The sequence below is a fragment of the Rhamphochromis sp. 'chilingali' genome (assembly GCF_963969265.1).
Source record: "Rhamphochromis sp. 'chilingali' genome assembly, chromosome: 12".
Taxonomy (NCBI): domain Eukaryota; kingdom Metazoa; phylum Chordata; class Actinopteri; order Cichliformes; family Cichlidae; genus Rhamphochromis; species Rhamphochromis sp. 'chilingali'.
This window is the reverse complement of record NC_137939.1, coordinates 26,058,272-26,072,342: the sequence shown is the minus strand read 5'-3', so window position 1 is coordinate 26,072,342 and position 14,071 is coordinate 26,058,272. Positions and strand designations below refer to the sequence as shown.

Here is a 14,071-nt window from a genome sequence, read left to right as displayed (position 1 = left end):
GGGATGAATCTTATAACTGAAGCAGAAATACACAGTGTCAGGTTTCAGAGTTTGTATTGTACCAAATGCTATCTACACACCTATGAATGTGAAAGTCAGTGTAATACATGTCAGCCAGTCGGCCAGCACAAGTTGGACTGCGATGCCCTGCCTGATCTTATGACACCTGCAGTTTATCTCAACACCCTTTGGAAGCATCTGACTCCAGGTCCAGCTGGACTAAACAAGAGTTTTCAGATAAATAAATAAATAGACAAACAAGCCCCACCTCCTAAGAGTATGTTCCTCAGAATAGCAACATCTGTGCTTTTGCATTTTGAATGAATTTGTTTTAGTAGTAACAGAGTATTTTTACATTGTTTTATTGACGTTTTTACGCCAATAACAACAGCAAAAAAAGTCCTTCTTCCGTGTCTGAGAATTTTCATCTGTTCAGTCAGTCCATCTGTTGACTCTAAACCCACCGATACAGACCTGTACTTTAACGGGAAGTACACTACATTCCAATAAATGCACTGTTTGTTTTGGACTAGCACAGAACTTCTCACATATGTCCCCCCTACCTTTTGTGTTAAATGTTTGCCACCTCATAATTTTCCCCAGAACTTAAAGGCATGCAATGAGAAGAAGAAGAAAAAATCCATCATGTGTGAAAAGGAGAGCTCAGGCCGAAAGTGGAATTACCCCTGACTTTTTGCCAAAAAAGAGACACTTGCAGGCCTGAGCATCACATGTCTGTCATAGGTGTTTTCCAGTCAAACTGTGTCAAACTGCAAAAGCCACTCTTGTTTTTGTTTTGTTTTTAAAATCTTGACTGATCGGTGTTTTCTTGTTGTTGCCACAAGAGGGGGTAAGTTACAATAATCCCCCGGTCACTACTGAGCCCTATGGCAACAGACGCACAAGCTAGAAGACCCACGGGGGCTCATCACAGCCCCACTGCTTACATCATAACGCATATTATTATTACTATTATTACTACTATTATTATTATCATCATTTCGGAATCCGTTTCGGAATCATTTCACATTAAATGGATATAGGCTACACACAGTGCATTCACGCTGTCTCATTTCCTGACTGTCCAGAGAGACAGCGAGAGGAGATACGGGGACACGGAGAGAGAGAGAGAGAGAGAGAGAGAGAGTGTGTGTGTGTAGGGTTAGAACTGAGAGAAGGGGAGAGAGAGCGAGAGAGAGGGAGAGAGATAGACATGCACAGAAGAGGAGGAGGAGGGGGAGGCTCCTGATACCAAGACACGGAAAAGCAGGGGAGGGAAAGAGAGAAAGAAAAAGGGGCTGGTGGAGGAAGAGGAGCGGGGAGTTGGAGAAAACGGGGAATAAGACTTACAGAGAGCATACAGAGGAGAGGAAGGAGAGTACCTAGTGCTTTGGACATCCCCTCCTTTCTTCTCTTAGGCTGTCACACCAGATTGGACTCCGAAGGACCGACACCACGTCCACCCCAGACCCCATGGGGTAACAGGTATGTCTGACTTCCTTATATTACTAGTAGCCCTTTAAAAAAATACAGCGTTCAGCCTCTCTCCCTTTGGTAACAGGTTTAAGATTTCATTGAGACGCGGCGGATATCGCAATATTTCCATGGCTTCAGGCTCTATCTTACCAACAATTAGTTTTCTGCCTCACGGAGCCATCGCGTCTACAGCTGATAGTTGGTGGGCGCACAGGTTGGAGACATGACACAATGCAACTCTTCACAAATCGTGGCGCTATAGTAGTTGGCCATCGGAAAAGCTACTGTATGAAGGCCTGTCTGTCTGTTTTTTATTTCTTTCTGTTTTTTTCTCTCTCTCAGTGCTTTTTAGTCTAGTCCGTCGGCATCATGTTAGCCACGCAGAGTGCATTTTGACAGCGATATACCCGACCGAGTGAGCAGGCAACAGTCTGAAAGTACGCCTACCTGTTCCATACGTGACAGCCAGCTGTCTATTGCGCTTGTTGATATTTGGAGAAGCTGTAATTTGTTGAATGGATACGCATATTAAAGCCATATTCCACACATTAGGCGGCGAATTATTAAACAGATAGACCAAAAAAATCTATTCCTGTCCACTTTGCTGTGTTTTTCCACATGTGTTTGAATATACTACCAAACTGCTTCAAATCCAAATGAATATTACTAGTATAAATGGGTAGTAAAATATACTTTTTTCATTGTTAGCGCGCAGGAAGAAAATGCAGTTTCCAGTTTGCGTAATTTACGACTGGTTTTGAATAAAAACCATGCACCACTTAGTCAAACGTGTCCTTTTGACTTTTCGAAAAAGCCCATCTTTTAGGTTAGGCAGGTGTATGTGACACTTGCCGACACATACGTAATTTTTCTCTTGGGGTTCGTGTCAGCTCCTCGAGTTTGACGAAACCACCGGATCCTGCTGAAATTTTTTACAAAGTTTTGAAAAGCATGACACGATATCGCCACACTGATTGGGGTGTGGGAGGATTGTGAAGCGCACACGCCGTACCAGAAAATACGAGTGATGCTCCGTACAGCCGTCTGGAGGGGATTCAAAATGAAAGCGCTCTGAGTCTGGAAGACAAGGGCTTAAACCCTCCTCCTTCTCCCCTCGATTAACCTCCGTTTGGGGGATTTCTCCAGCTGGAAATTTCTGCTGCGTCAACACCCAACCCTAGAGTACCAGACAAGACAGAGGGGGGATTTTGTTTGCAGATGGTGCTCTTGGGTATTTTTTTTCTTCTTCTTTTCTTTTTTGTAATTGTTGAGGTACAGCTGATCATCATCTGATCCGCGTTGAGAGTTGAAAAGAGAGTGGCGTCAAGTGTTTTCTGTTTATTAAAGCTGAAGCGTCTCTCCCGCTCGGTCTGTCTCCAGCGCTGTGGGTACAGTGTATGTCTGCTGTCTGTGTCTGCCCTCTCAAACCGGTCAGTTCCGTCTTCCTCCATTTTCTACCATGCTTACCATGTGAGAGGGGAACAACCCCACTTCATTCACGCTCTGTAAAGAAAACGGCGGTGGGCCCCTAGCTGTTGTGCATCCCCTGCACAGCCAGGTGAGCGCTCAGCAAAGAGATCTATGCATTGCTCTAATCACTGTCCATTATCACAGGGGATTTCAAACTTTAATATAACATAGGACAAACTTAGACTGACGCTGGGATTTATTCCTCATGAGATTATTTTAATTGTTTCATCTTGTTATGTATAACCTACATCAGTTAAAGCCTGTTTTTCAGAATAGGCAGAAGCAAAGTTACAAGTTACAAAAGTCAGCGAGAGAAGGCTGAGAAGACATACTTGGGCTTTTTTGTGCTAACACAAATCAAACAAAAACACTGCAGATTTAAATCGTGCCCTTTTGGCTTATAGCTTTGTAATGCCAGTTAGATCTAGGTCTTTTCCTCTGTTTGACATCATCTAACTGGATCTCTGGGATTAAGAGACCATCAAGCCATTTTTCCAAATTGTCTTAGGCCTCTCTCTGGATTTGTCTGGTTACTTTGTCCTTCCTACTACTCAGTTAAGAGTTGGCGCTTGATATGATAAATCCTCCAAAGTCTTTTATTCAGTAATTCAATTACTGTAGGCTTGTCTGTGTGTGTGTTTGTGTGTTTGCATGCATGCCATGCACATTTTGCAAAGTCCTCATGAGGAGTTGAAAGCCTAATTATCTTCTTTTAATGCCTACAATCCTCAGCTGTTCTGGCATTCAAACACATTTCAATATGCCATCCATACTGTCACCTTAGCTTCTTCCACAATCCTGTCTGTGGGTCCTGACATGACATCCCAGTGGGGCTGCTTCCCTAAAGTGGGGTTGTGTAGTATCATTATTGAGAACAGTGAATGTCAGTGTTTCTGTGTGTGTGTGTGTGTGTGTGTGTGTGTGTGTGTGTGTGTGTGTGTGTGTGTGTGTGTGTGTGTGTGTGTGTCTGCACCTCCATCTGTGTGTTCCACGGGGAGAATATAATACAGACCAAGACAACAGTTACAAGGATGAGTGGAGGAGGAGTGTAGGCGAGATCGGCCGAAAGATGGAAAAAATATTAGCTGCGCGTGTTCTTGTGGGACTGCAAAGCAGGATTTGAAGCACTTTACACTTGTGCATTCTCTCATGAATGGACCTTTTGAAGTTGATTAAACAAGATTAAGTGCATCAGCATGACTTTTCTGTCTTTTTCTCGGTTGAAACCAAAGTTTCCCATCGTGTTTGCTGGAGGCTGGCGGAGGTTGTTGCACTGAATAATATCCACACGCCGCAGCAGATTTTGGACATCTGTGGGAAACGGTGAGGGTGTGGCTGTGTGTGAATAGAGGGTGAGAAAATGAGAAGGAGGGCTCTTGGTTTGGGTGGTGGTCAGGTATGAAGCTCAAAACTATGGCCTCTTCATTGTGTGTGTGTGTGTGTGTGTGTGTGTGTATGAATGCAAGCCTGTAGCTGTGTAGGTGGTGCTCAGGTTGTGGGCTGAACTGTGTGGTAGCGAGTTGGTCGACTTCAGCTACGCAGACCCTGGGGATGTAGTGTACTACACCCTCACAACATCAAGCGTGTGTTCATATAAACAGTGTGGCAATACTCTAAACAGTAAGTTTATCTAATTTACAATACATTTTCCCAAAAGATAGAAGGATCAGTGCTCCACAAAGACACATTTGTCCCTGTTAACAACCTTGTACTTGATTCATCTCCCTGTCTCTATCTCTCCCTGCCAGTTTTCTCAACCCGATTGCCCCTCAGAGCTTACTTGTTAATGGGAACACCTGTTTGGTTAATTCACTGCAAAATGAACCACTTACTCTGGCATGTACATGTCTTACATGACACAACACATCTCTCTGGAGTTTTGTGACAACTCTGTTTCCTACCTGTTACATCGTGGATATTATAATTCTCACATCTATTTCATTTTTAGACAGTTTGGCACATATTAACCCCCCACCTGCCCCTACCCATATCTCTACCAGTTCCATCCCCCCATTTCGTAATAGCTCCCGAGGCCCTTTAGCTTAACTGGTTCTATAGCTCATTGTGCAGGGATGAATACAGGTGTTCCTAATCCCCATAGGGTTACACGGATGCTGTGGGGGATGTGTGTGCGTCCATGTATTTGTGTGTAACAGCTGGCTTCCCTTTCTACTCATTTGACATACTCTATCTGCCCCCAGCAGAGAGAACAGGTGAGTTTAATCCATCCCCACCCCAGACCCGCACACATGTGCAGAATTACTCCCTACCTCTCACATATATCTTAATATTTCATAGCGTTGTTTGCGCTCACAGGACGTCAATAAAAATAACAATCTGTTAAGTTCCTTTCTTTCGTTACTTTGTCCCTGAATTTTAAATTAAAAGGTCATTTCCAGTTTTTAATCTTTTTTTTTTGTCTTTTACACTTCAGAAGAAAGATTGAAGTCCTGAAGGAAAATTTAAATTTGATTGCTGCTAAAAATAAATGCAAGGGAATTTTGAAAATTTTTGCTTGGGAGCTGTTGATATTGCAAAACACCTTTTTGGATCACACATTCCTGAGAAAACAGATGACGGATTTCACTTTGCGTGCTCTCACCAGGGTGTGTTTTTCTTTTATTTAGGAATGTGGAGCAGAACGGCTTTTTTTCCAGGGAGCCATCATCACACAATGCTTATCAGCTTCATGAGCAATTTTCTGGAATTGGCAACATTATCTAACAGCAGTTATCAATTGCATCAATGCGTACATTCGGGCCAGCTTGTGAAAACCGATCAGATCCTCTCCATTATTTCGTCACCGCACTTCTAATTGTTGCTTTAATATTCTGTGCGTTTTCACTTGCTCGGAAGCTGTCAAAACAAAATTGCAACAAGTGAAGTGAAGATGGCAGTTTTGCACGTCAGGTAATGCAGGCCGGTTAGATAACAAACACATATTATCTTCCAGTTAGCATTCTGTCTGTTGGTAATAAACAAACAAGAGACAAAACAGAAATTATATCTGTTTTCTTATCCCTTTAAGCTTGCTTATTTACACTACATATTTCTCCGTCTCAGGCAGTTAGCAACTGTGCCCTTCATGTTTTTTTCCATTAACGCCTTTGGTGTTAAGCTACAGATTACCCCATGTTTTAGGATATTCTGACTCAAACTTTTATATCTCTGTGGGAAGTATGAAAAAAATCAGCTTTTTAGAGTTAATCTGTCTTTTTGCATCCAAGTTATTTAAAAAAAAAGGACTGATCACAGTAATTTGCAAAAGAATGACACACAAGAACAACGTCTGCGTTATGAACCTGTGATACTGTTTCACCACTCTCTAGTAATGAGCTGACATGGGACTGATTAGCGTTGTTGTTCGCATGATTTGCTTTTGTTGACAAAAAACATATTTTATCTTACCCAGACTTTCTTACCTCTTTCTAGATGATTAAATGATTTCTGCCTCTTTTGCAAATTGTTTTACTCGTCCTTGAATATTTCCAATTGTCACTGTTTTTGGCTCAGTGTCATATGTATATATGCTGGGTAGGCCGTCCTTAATGCATAATCATTACCTGGCATGGATGAACTGGTAAACCAGTGAGAAAATACAGTCTGCACGAGCGCGCTCGCTCAGTTGAATTATTTTATCAACAAGATAGTTGGCGTCCTCGTCTCTCCACTTTGCAGAAAGGTCACCATCTCCTTAGTCAAATTTATATAAGCCATTAGAAACTTGAAGGTTTTTGGGCTTAGAAAAACCTCTTTGTTGAGGTCTGGAGTTTGCAGACTGTTGAAAGCTTCATATAAGTACATGGTTGTTAGTTGTTATTTTCCCAGTGAAAGAGTTTGTCTTTTATACACATAGTGTGAGCATTTGATGAGAAATTGAGCGGCTTTGAGCAAATACATCTTTAGAAACAGTCAACTAGCCTCGGGCTCTGGCTGGTGAGAGATTTCCATATCAAAGCTCAGGTGAGAGAACGAGACAGGGGAGGCAGAGCGAGGAAGGAAAAGAGGGAACGTGAAGGAGAGAGAATGGAGAGGGGGGTGACTGTCTTGGAGGAGGGGTGGTGGTGGTGATGAAACAGACATTCATTCCAAAAGCGCTCTAGCCCTTGTTATTCTGTCGCTTTTTTTTTGTGCAGCACAGTTTAGTCTGTGTGTGTCAGTGCTGTCTGTCTCAATCTAAACTCCTGCATAAAAAAACACACACACGCAGAAAGGAAGGTTGGCAGGACTCAAATACAAACCAGCACCTTTCTGTACTCAAATAGCACACAAAAACTGTCTCTACAACCTTATGTTGACTGGCTCTGACCGCAGAAACAGTGTGTGGAGCAGAGAATGGTTTTCTCCCACTAATACTGAATAACATCTGACCTGTAAGCTTCTGCCAATATTTGGATCTCAGTTTAATATTAGTACTGTAGCATAGAGCCATCATTTTCCCTGGAACTATTTCTCTTCTTTAGCTATAAGTATCAGACCTGACCCCATGGAATTGATGGCGACACTCTAATTAATGGATAGAGTTTTCGTTTGACGCTTTCAAAGATGTGTGTGTGCCTCCGTATGTGTGTGCGTGTTTCTGACGAACATTATTCAGCTTTGTAGAGTTTTGTAATCCAGCCATGGACTCAGGCTAGAGTGCTAAAGTGCTGCTAACAAGGCCTGTTTAACATTCTCTCCCCTGCTCAACATACAATTATTCCACTTCGCTGCCATTAACATGTACAGTAGGACTGGGCTTTTAATTGGCCTGATATGACTAATGCCAGATCAACTTGGATTTGCTAATTAGTTTTTGCTTTAAAAGTGCCATCAGGACATGAAATATTCATTGATGTGAGGTGGAGCGAGGACTGTGGGTGGTATTAGTGGGATATTAGTGGTATAGGCAGGCTGCTCGAATGTGCTGGGAGAAGAGATTGAACCTACGTTGGCCTGTTGTGGTCGGTTATTCATACTTTGGGTGAGGTGTTAGTTTTTTCGTCATAATTTCAGACACCCACACACACACACACACAAAGAGAGACACGCACACAGATTCGTTGCGCTCACGCACGCACGCACGCACGCACGCACGCACGCACACCACCTCCTTTCTCAACATCACAAGGCCACCTCGTCGTCTCCAGCCTCCACCTCTTCTCTCTTTCTCTCCCGCTCTCACTTCCCCCTGTGCCCTTCTCCCCCTTCCCATTATTTCATCTCCTATTTTTTTCTTCTTGCCTTCTCATCTCACATCCTCTTCTCTCCTAACCTTTCTGCGTTCCTTCACTTTGCCCTAGCCCCCCGTCGTCCCCGCGCCCACCTCCCCTTGCTCCGTCCCAGCTGTATCAACCTGACTTTTTTCTCTCCAGGCCTCTTCTTCCTCATCCTCTCCCTCCTCTTCCTCCTCCTTCTCCAAATTCTCCTTTTCTTTTTTTCCCCTCCCACTCCTTAATCTTCCACCTCTCCTCCTCCGTCTCTCCTCCACCACCCCCTCCTCTGCTGTAAGTGGGCCAGGTGCCTCATGTGGCCTCCCCTACTCCATTTCTCATTTTTACCCTCCCTCTACTCCTTTTCTCATTTTTACCCTTTCTCTGTTCCCTTTCTCATTTTTATCCTTCCCCTTGACCCTAGCGCATATTTATACATTCTGTTAATATGAAAAGTTGCAGGGTCCAGTTTTCTGCCAAATACACCAACAGACTTAGCTCAGATGCGGTATTACCTGTGAAGATAAGCCGTTCAACTTGCAGTAAGTTTTCTGTTAGGACTGGAGGAAGTTATTTCACTTCAGAAAGGTTTTAACAAAGCTTTTTTTTGTTGTTCCAAAACCACGTCCTTTGTGTGTTTACATGTGAAATTCATAAATCAACGAAACAAGTGGACCTTTGTCATAGTGGCCGTACATTTTATGGGCTCTTCGGTGTCAGTGTAGTTCCCTTTATGAACAAAAGAGGTGAAGCCAATCCACATGGGAACAGAAGTGAGTAGGTTCACATCCCTTTTTCGGTGGCAAGGGGCAAATTTCCCCAACGGCCCTGTCACCACTCTTTCCAACACCGCATTTTCAAACATGTACGGGCACACACACACACACTAACTGAAACATGCATATGTAAGCGTCATTGTTGCTGTCTTTTTGTTCTCTTCTAGCACAGTGAGATGGCATTGAGCTTTTCACCTCTCTCTATTTTTTTTCCTCACTCTTCCTCTTTTCACTCATTGCCATTCTGTCTGCCTTTGTCTGTAGCTGGCTCTATCCCCGTGCCCTCATCTTTTTTACTCTATCTTTTTCACCCCCGCATCCCTCCCTCCCTCCCTCCTGTCTTGTATCTCACCTCCCCCCTCCTGGTTGTTTTGGTGTGTGTGCTGGTGTGTCATGAAGGGGGTGGCAGTTGATTGGTGGTTGGTGGTTTGGACAGACACCTGATACTGGCACTGGCTCACAATGTGGGAATGTGTGACTTCTTCAAAATTAGGTTTCCGTGGTGGGTGTTGTCCTTAGCGATGGTGAGCACCATGGTGAGAGTTTACACAGTGGTCCTTTTGTCCTTCCCTCGCTCATTGTGTTTCTTATGCCTTCTTCTCTTTATGAATTTACAGTTCTTTCCATTGCTGTCTGGGGGTCGGGGAGGTGGGCGGGCAAGCAGTAGTTCCAAAAGCCTGCAAGCCATGGCAGCAGTCAACAGGTGACAGTCAGCGTCACGTTCAACTTAACGCTGGCTGAGTGAAGAGACAGACAGATAAGGAGGGAGGGGGTGACAGAAAATGAGGTATCAGGACCGAAGTGAGGATTGAAGTGAAGCGTTTGTCTGATCAAGCCTCACTTTTCGTCAGTCACAGTGGACATAATGGCCTTGAGCCACTCTTCCGTCAATGCAAATGTCCTTTAAAAAGTCCCTTTTTTATAAAAAACAACAACAACAACAAAAAAAACCAATTACATTCCAACAAAAGAAACTTTACTTGAAACTTTACCTTAAATCCACTTCTTTTTTTTGCCAGAAGCTTTCGGAGGTATGCCATTAAAATGGAGCAGTTACTCCATGCACAGCACAGCAGCGAAACAAGGAAGACAACGAGTGTAATTGATTTTGTATCTTTGCTGATTACTCTAAGAATTTAGTCAGAAGAGGAGCTGCAGCCTTTTTGTTGAAGAGGTAGAGCCTCCATATCGATGCTATGCATTGACTAATGCCTGTGGTGATACCCTGTGTCATGTACTAAACTCTTAAGTCTTGTGGACTTAACACTAAGTGTTTAGTTCTCCAGAAGTCCACTAAGCAGTGCAGTAGATGAGAAACCTAATGAGTCTATACTGACGGTTTTCCATACTCCCTCCTTCTTCTTTTGCAGCTTGAAGGCTACTTTTTTCCACCTCCTTCCATTTCTGTTGCTTTTGTATTAGTTCCCTGTCTCTCCTCCTCTCTTTCCGTTCTCTTACATCTCCTGTCTCCCTGCCTCTTTCTTACCCTTCACTGTCTCTTTTCTGACTCCAAAATGCGAGTCTCTCTATATTTAGATACTCTTCTCCTCTCCCCTTGATTTCTCTCCCTTTATCTCACCTCCTTTTTTTTTCTGCCGTTGAAGGACAGATTTGCAAAAGCACTCCAAGATTCATCAGTGTTGTATAGCAGCTGCTTTTTGATCAGCTTGATGAGTGACAACACAGCCCCGGGCTATTATATACAAATGTGTTTTTATAAACGCTTCGCTCACTATATGTAAATCCCAGAGCTGCTCAGTAGTACAGTTAGTTTTGGGAGTGTTAGTCACGAGTGAATATTGTATGTGGAGTGCTAAGCTAATACAGTACAATGATGTGTTTTTTTTTTTTTAAATGTTTAGTTTTATGTGCGCTCCAGAGTGTTTGTGAATAAGATTAGCAGGGAGTAAAGTCTCGTAATATTTGCTCAGGGTGATGCAGGGTATGCCTGTTGAACCTGTGAGTACACACTTAAGCTGTCGTGGGTTTTTTTTTTTTTGCTCCCCTCTTTGCGTGAGCTCATTGTAAGCTGTGGCCCAGTGTGGATTTGAGAAAGATGCCTCTGTTTGCTGTCTGACAGAGCGACAGTCTCACCAAGTTACCCTAACACACACAGACACACTTTCTGGACGCCCGCCTCGGCACCAGATAGCGACTGGCCACCAGCAGTGAGTCACCATCATTCAGTCATTCAGCTGTACATCGAAAAACCACACACTCCAACAAACAACAATTAGCTTTCAGCTGTCAGACATTTCAGACATGTAGTCCTTGAGGCCTACTATACAACGTGATTTTTTTTTCTTTTCTTTTTTTTTTTACGTTGTCTTCCTCCTCTCCTGGTAACCCTTTGTCTCATTTCCTCCTCACTGTTCACTTGCTTTATGTGTGTATATGTGTGTGCTTGTGTCCTAGTGTGTGTTCTTGCCTGAGACCTTTGGAGCTGGTGGCTGCAGTGACTGTTTTAACAGCTCGGGAACAGCCTGCTTGTGTTCTTTGTGGTGCAGTCATGTACAGTCGTGTCTAGCTGAGTCGTGACAGGTTGCTTTTTTGCTGTGACAGGTTTTGTGTTAAGACCTATGAGAGGGTCTGGACAACCACACACACACACACACACACACACACATTTGCACACACACACACAGCGAGTGGCTCGCTGGCATGGAGAGGAAGAGAGAGAGAGAGATCAGAGTAAGTGTTAAATGTGAGTTCTGAGCCAGTCCGTAGCCTTATATTGTCATCATCGCTCTGGCCACAAAGCCATTTGGTGCTTTTGAAAACAGAACTGAGATTTGCCAAAATAAGAGAAACTAGAGGAGACGAGATGAGGGGATATAAAAACAAGCCCAGGGGAGAAGAGTACAATAAATGAAAATTATGCCTTTTAAACAACTTGAGTCATCAATTTTGTAATTTTATTTCGTTTGGGCTTTATTGTGACAGGGTGGTTTGAGAGTGGACGAGAAAGTTTAAGCGGGGTGAAGATACGCAGCAAATGGCTCGGGGTAGAATCAAATCTTGGCCTCTGCAGCACATATTTTACCTGCTCAACCCAGTGAGCACCCTACTGTAGTTTTGTTTTTTAGTAGCTGCTGTAGTCCAACTCATTAATGGGTAGAAGTCAAACAGCAGAATCTCTTGCTTCTTTTATGTCGAGTTTTGGCCAAGCTTAGCCTTTTGTGCAAGGAAACATACAGTGGGGCAAAAAAGTATTTAGTCAGCCACTGATTGTGCAAGTTCCTCCAGCTAAAATGATGACAGAGGTCAGTAATTTGCACCAGAGGTACACTTCAACTGTGAGAGACAGAATGTGAAAAAAAAAATCCATGAATCCACATGGTAGGATTTGTAAAGAATTTATTCGTAAATCAGGGTGGAAAATAAGTATTTGGTCAATAACAAAAATACAAGTCAATACTTTGTAACATAACCTTTGTTGGCAATAACAGAGGTCAAACGTTTACTATAGGTCTTTACCAGCTTTGCACACACAGTAGCTGGTATTTTGGCCCATTCCTCCATGCAGATCTTCTCGAGAGCAGTGATGTTTTGGGGCTGTCGCCGAGCAACACGGACTTTCAACTCCCGCCACAGATTTTCTATGGGGTTGAGGTCTGGAGACTGGCTAGGCCACTCCAGGACTTTCAAATGCTTCTTACGGAGCCACTCCTTTGTTGCCCGGGCGGTGTGTTTTGGATCATTGTCATGTTGGAAGACCCAGCCTCGTTTCATCTTCAAAGTTCTCACTGATGGAAGGAGGTTTTGGCTCAAAATCTCACGATACATGGCCCCATTCATTCTGTCCTTAACACGGATCAGTCGTCCTGTCCCCTTGGCAGAAAAACAGCCCCATAGCATGATGTTTCCACCCCCATGCTTCACAGTAGGTATGGTGTTCTTGGGATGCAACTCAGTATTCTTCTTCCTCCAAACACGACGAGTTGAGTTTATACCAAAAAGTTCTACTTTGGTTTCATCTGACCACATGACATTCTCCCAATCCTCTGCTGTATCATCCATGTGCTCTCTGGCAAACTTCAGACGGGCCTGGACATGCACTGGCTTCAGCAGCGGAACACGTCTGGCACTGCGGGATTTGATTCCCTGCCGTTGTAGTGTGTTACTGATGGTGACCTTTGTTACTTTGGTCCCAGCTCTCTGCAGGTCATTCACCAGGTCCCCCCGTGTGGTTCTGGGATCTTTGCCCACCGTTCTCATGATCATTTTGACCCCACGGGATGAGATCTTGCGTGGAGCCCCAGATCGAGGGAGATTATCAGTGGTCTTGTATGTCTTCCATTTTCTGATGATTGCTCCCACAGTTGATTTTTTTACACCAAGCTGCTTGCCTATTGTAGATTCACTCTTCCCAGTCTGGTGCAGGTCTACAATACTTTTCCTGGTGTCCTTCGAAAGCTCTTTGGTCTTGGCCATGGCGGAGTTTGGAGTCTGACTGTTTGAGGCTGTGGACAGGTGTCTTTTAAACAGATGATGAGTTCAAACAGGTGCCATTCATACAGGTAACGAGTGGGGGACAGAAAAGCTTCTTACAGAAGACGTTACAGGTCTGTGAGAGCCAGAGATTTTCCTTGTTTGAGGTGACCAAATACTTATTTTCCACCCTAATTTACGAATAAATTCTTTACAAATCCTACCATGTGAATTCATGGATTTTTTTTTCACATTCTGTCTCTCACAGTTGAAGTGTACCTCTGGTGCAAATTACTGACCTCTGTCATCATTTTAGGTGGGGGAACTTGCACAATCGGTGGCTGACTAAATACTTTTTTGCCCCACTGTATATGGGAACTTGATGCGCAACATATCACTGAAATGAACAAGTCACAAAAGTTAAAGAAAGTCCAATAATAATATCATTCAATAACTCTCTATAGTTGGATTTTTGAAGTTTAAAGTATTTCACCGAGTGCCCTAGAAAGGGTTAACGCTACGGCACCCAGCACCACTTTTGTTATTCTTTTTCTATGTTTGATGTGGAAGTACAGTACTTAACTCCCTGCGCAGAGTCTAGGTTGGATGATATGTTAAATGTTTCCAACTGGGTGGGTGCTGTCAGTTCAAAAACTGGTGACTGCCAATATATTCACAAAGGTGTGAATGTGGTGTGTGTGTGTGTGTGTGTGTGTGTGTGTGTGT

At 43.5% G+C, this 14,071-nt stretch overlaps 1 protein-coding gene across 3 annotated transcripts in view; it reads left to right on the top strand.

Moving 5' to 3' along the window:
* Positions 1-1,192: 1,192 nt before the first annotated feature.
* The window catches only part of zbtb46 (zinc finger and BTB domain containing 46), a 63,762-nt gene continuing 50,883 nt past the window's right edge, over positions 1,193-14,071 (top strand). For 2 of the 3 annotated variants that reach the window (XM_080899859.1, XM_080899858.1), the window contains exon 1: positions 1,193-1,485. The gene's annotated coding sequence lies outside the window, so the exon portion shown is untranslated. The remainder of the gene's footprint in view (positions 1,486-14,071) is intronic. The other variant, XM_080899860.1, reaches the window with a different exon arrangement.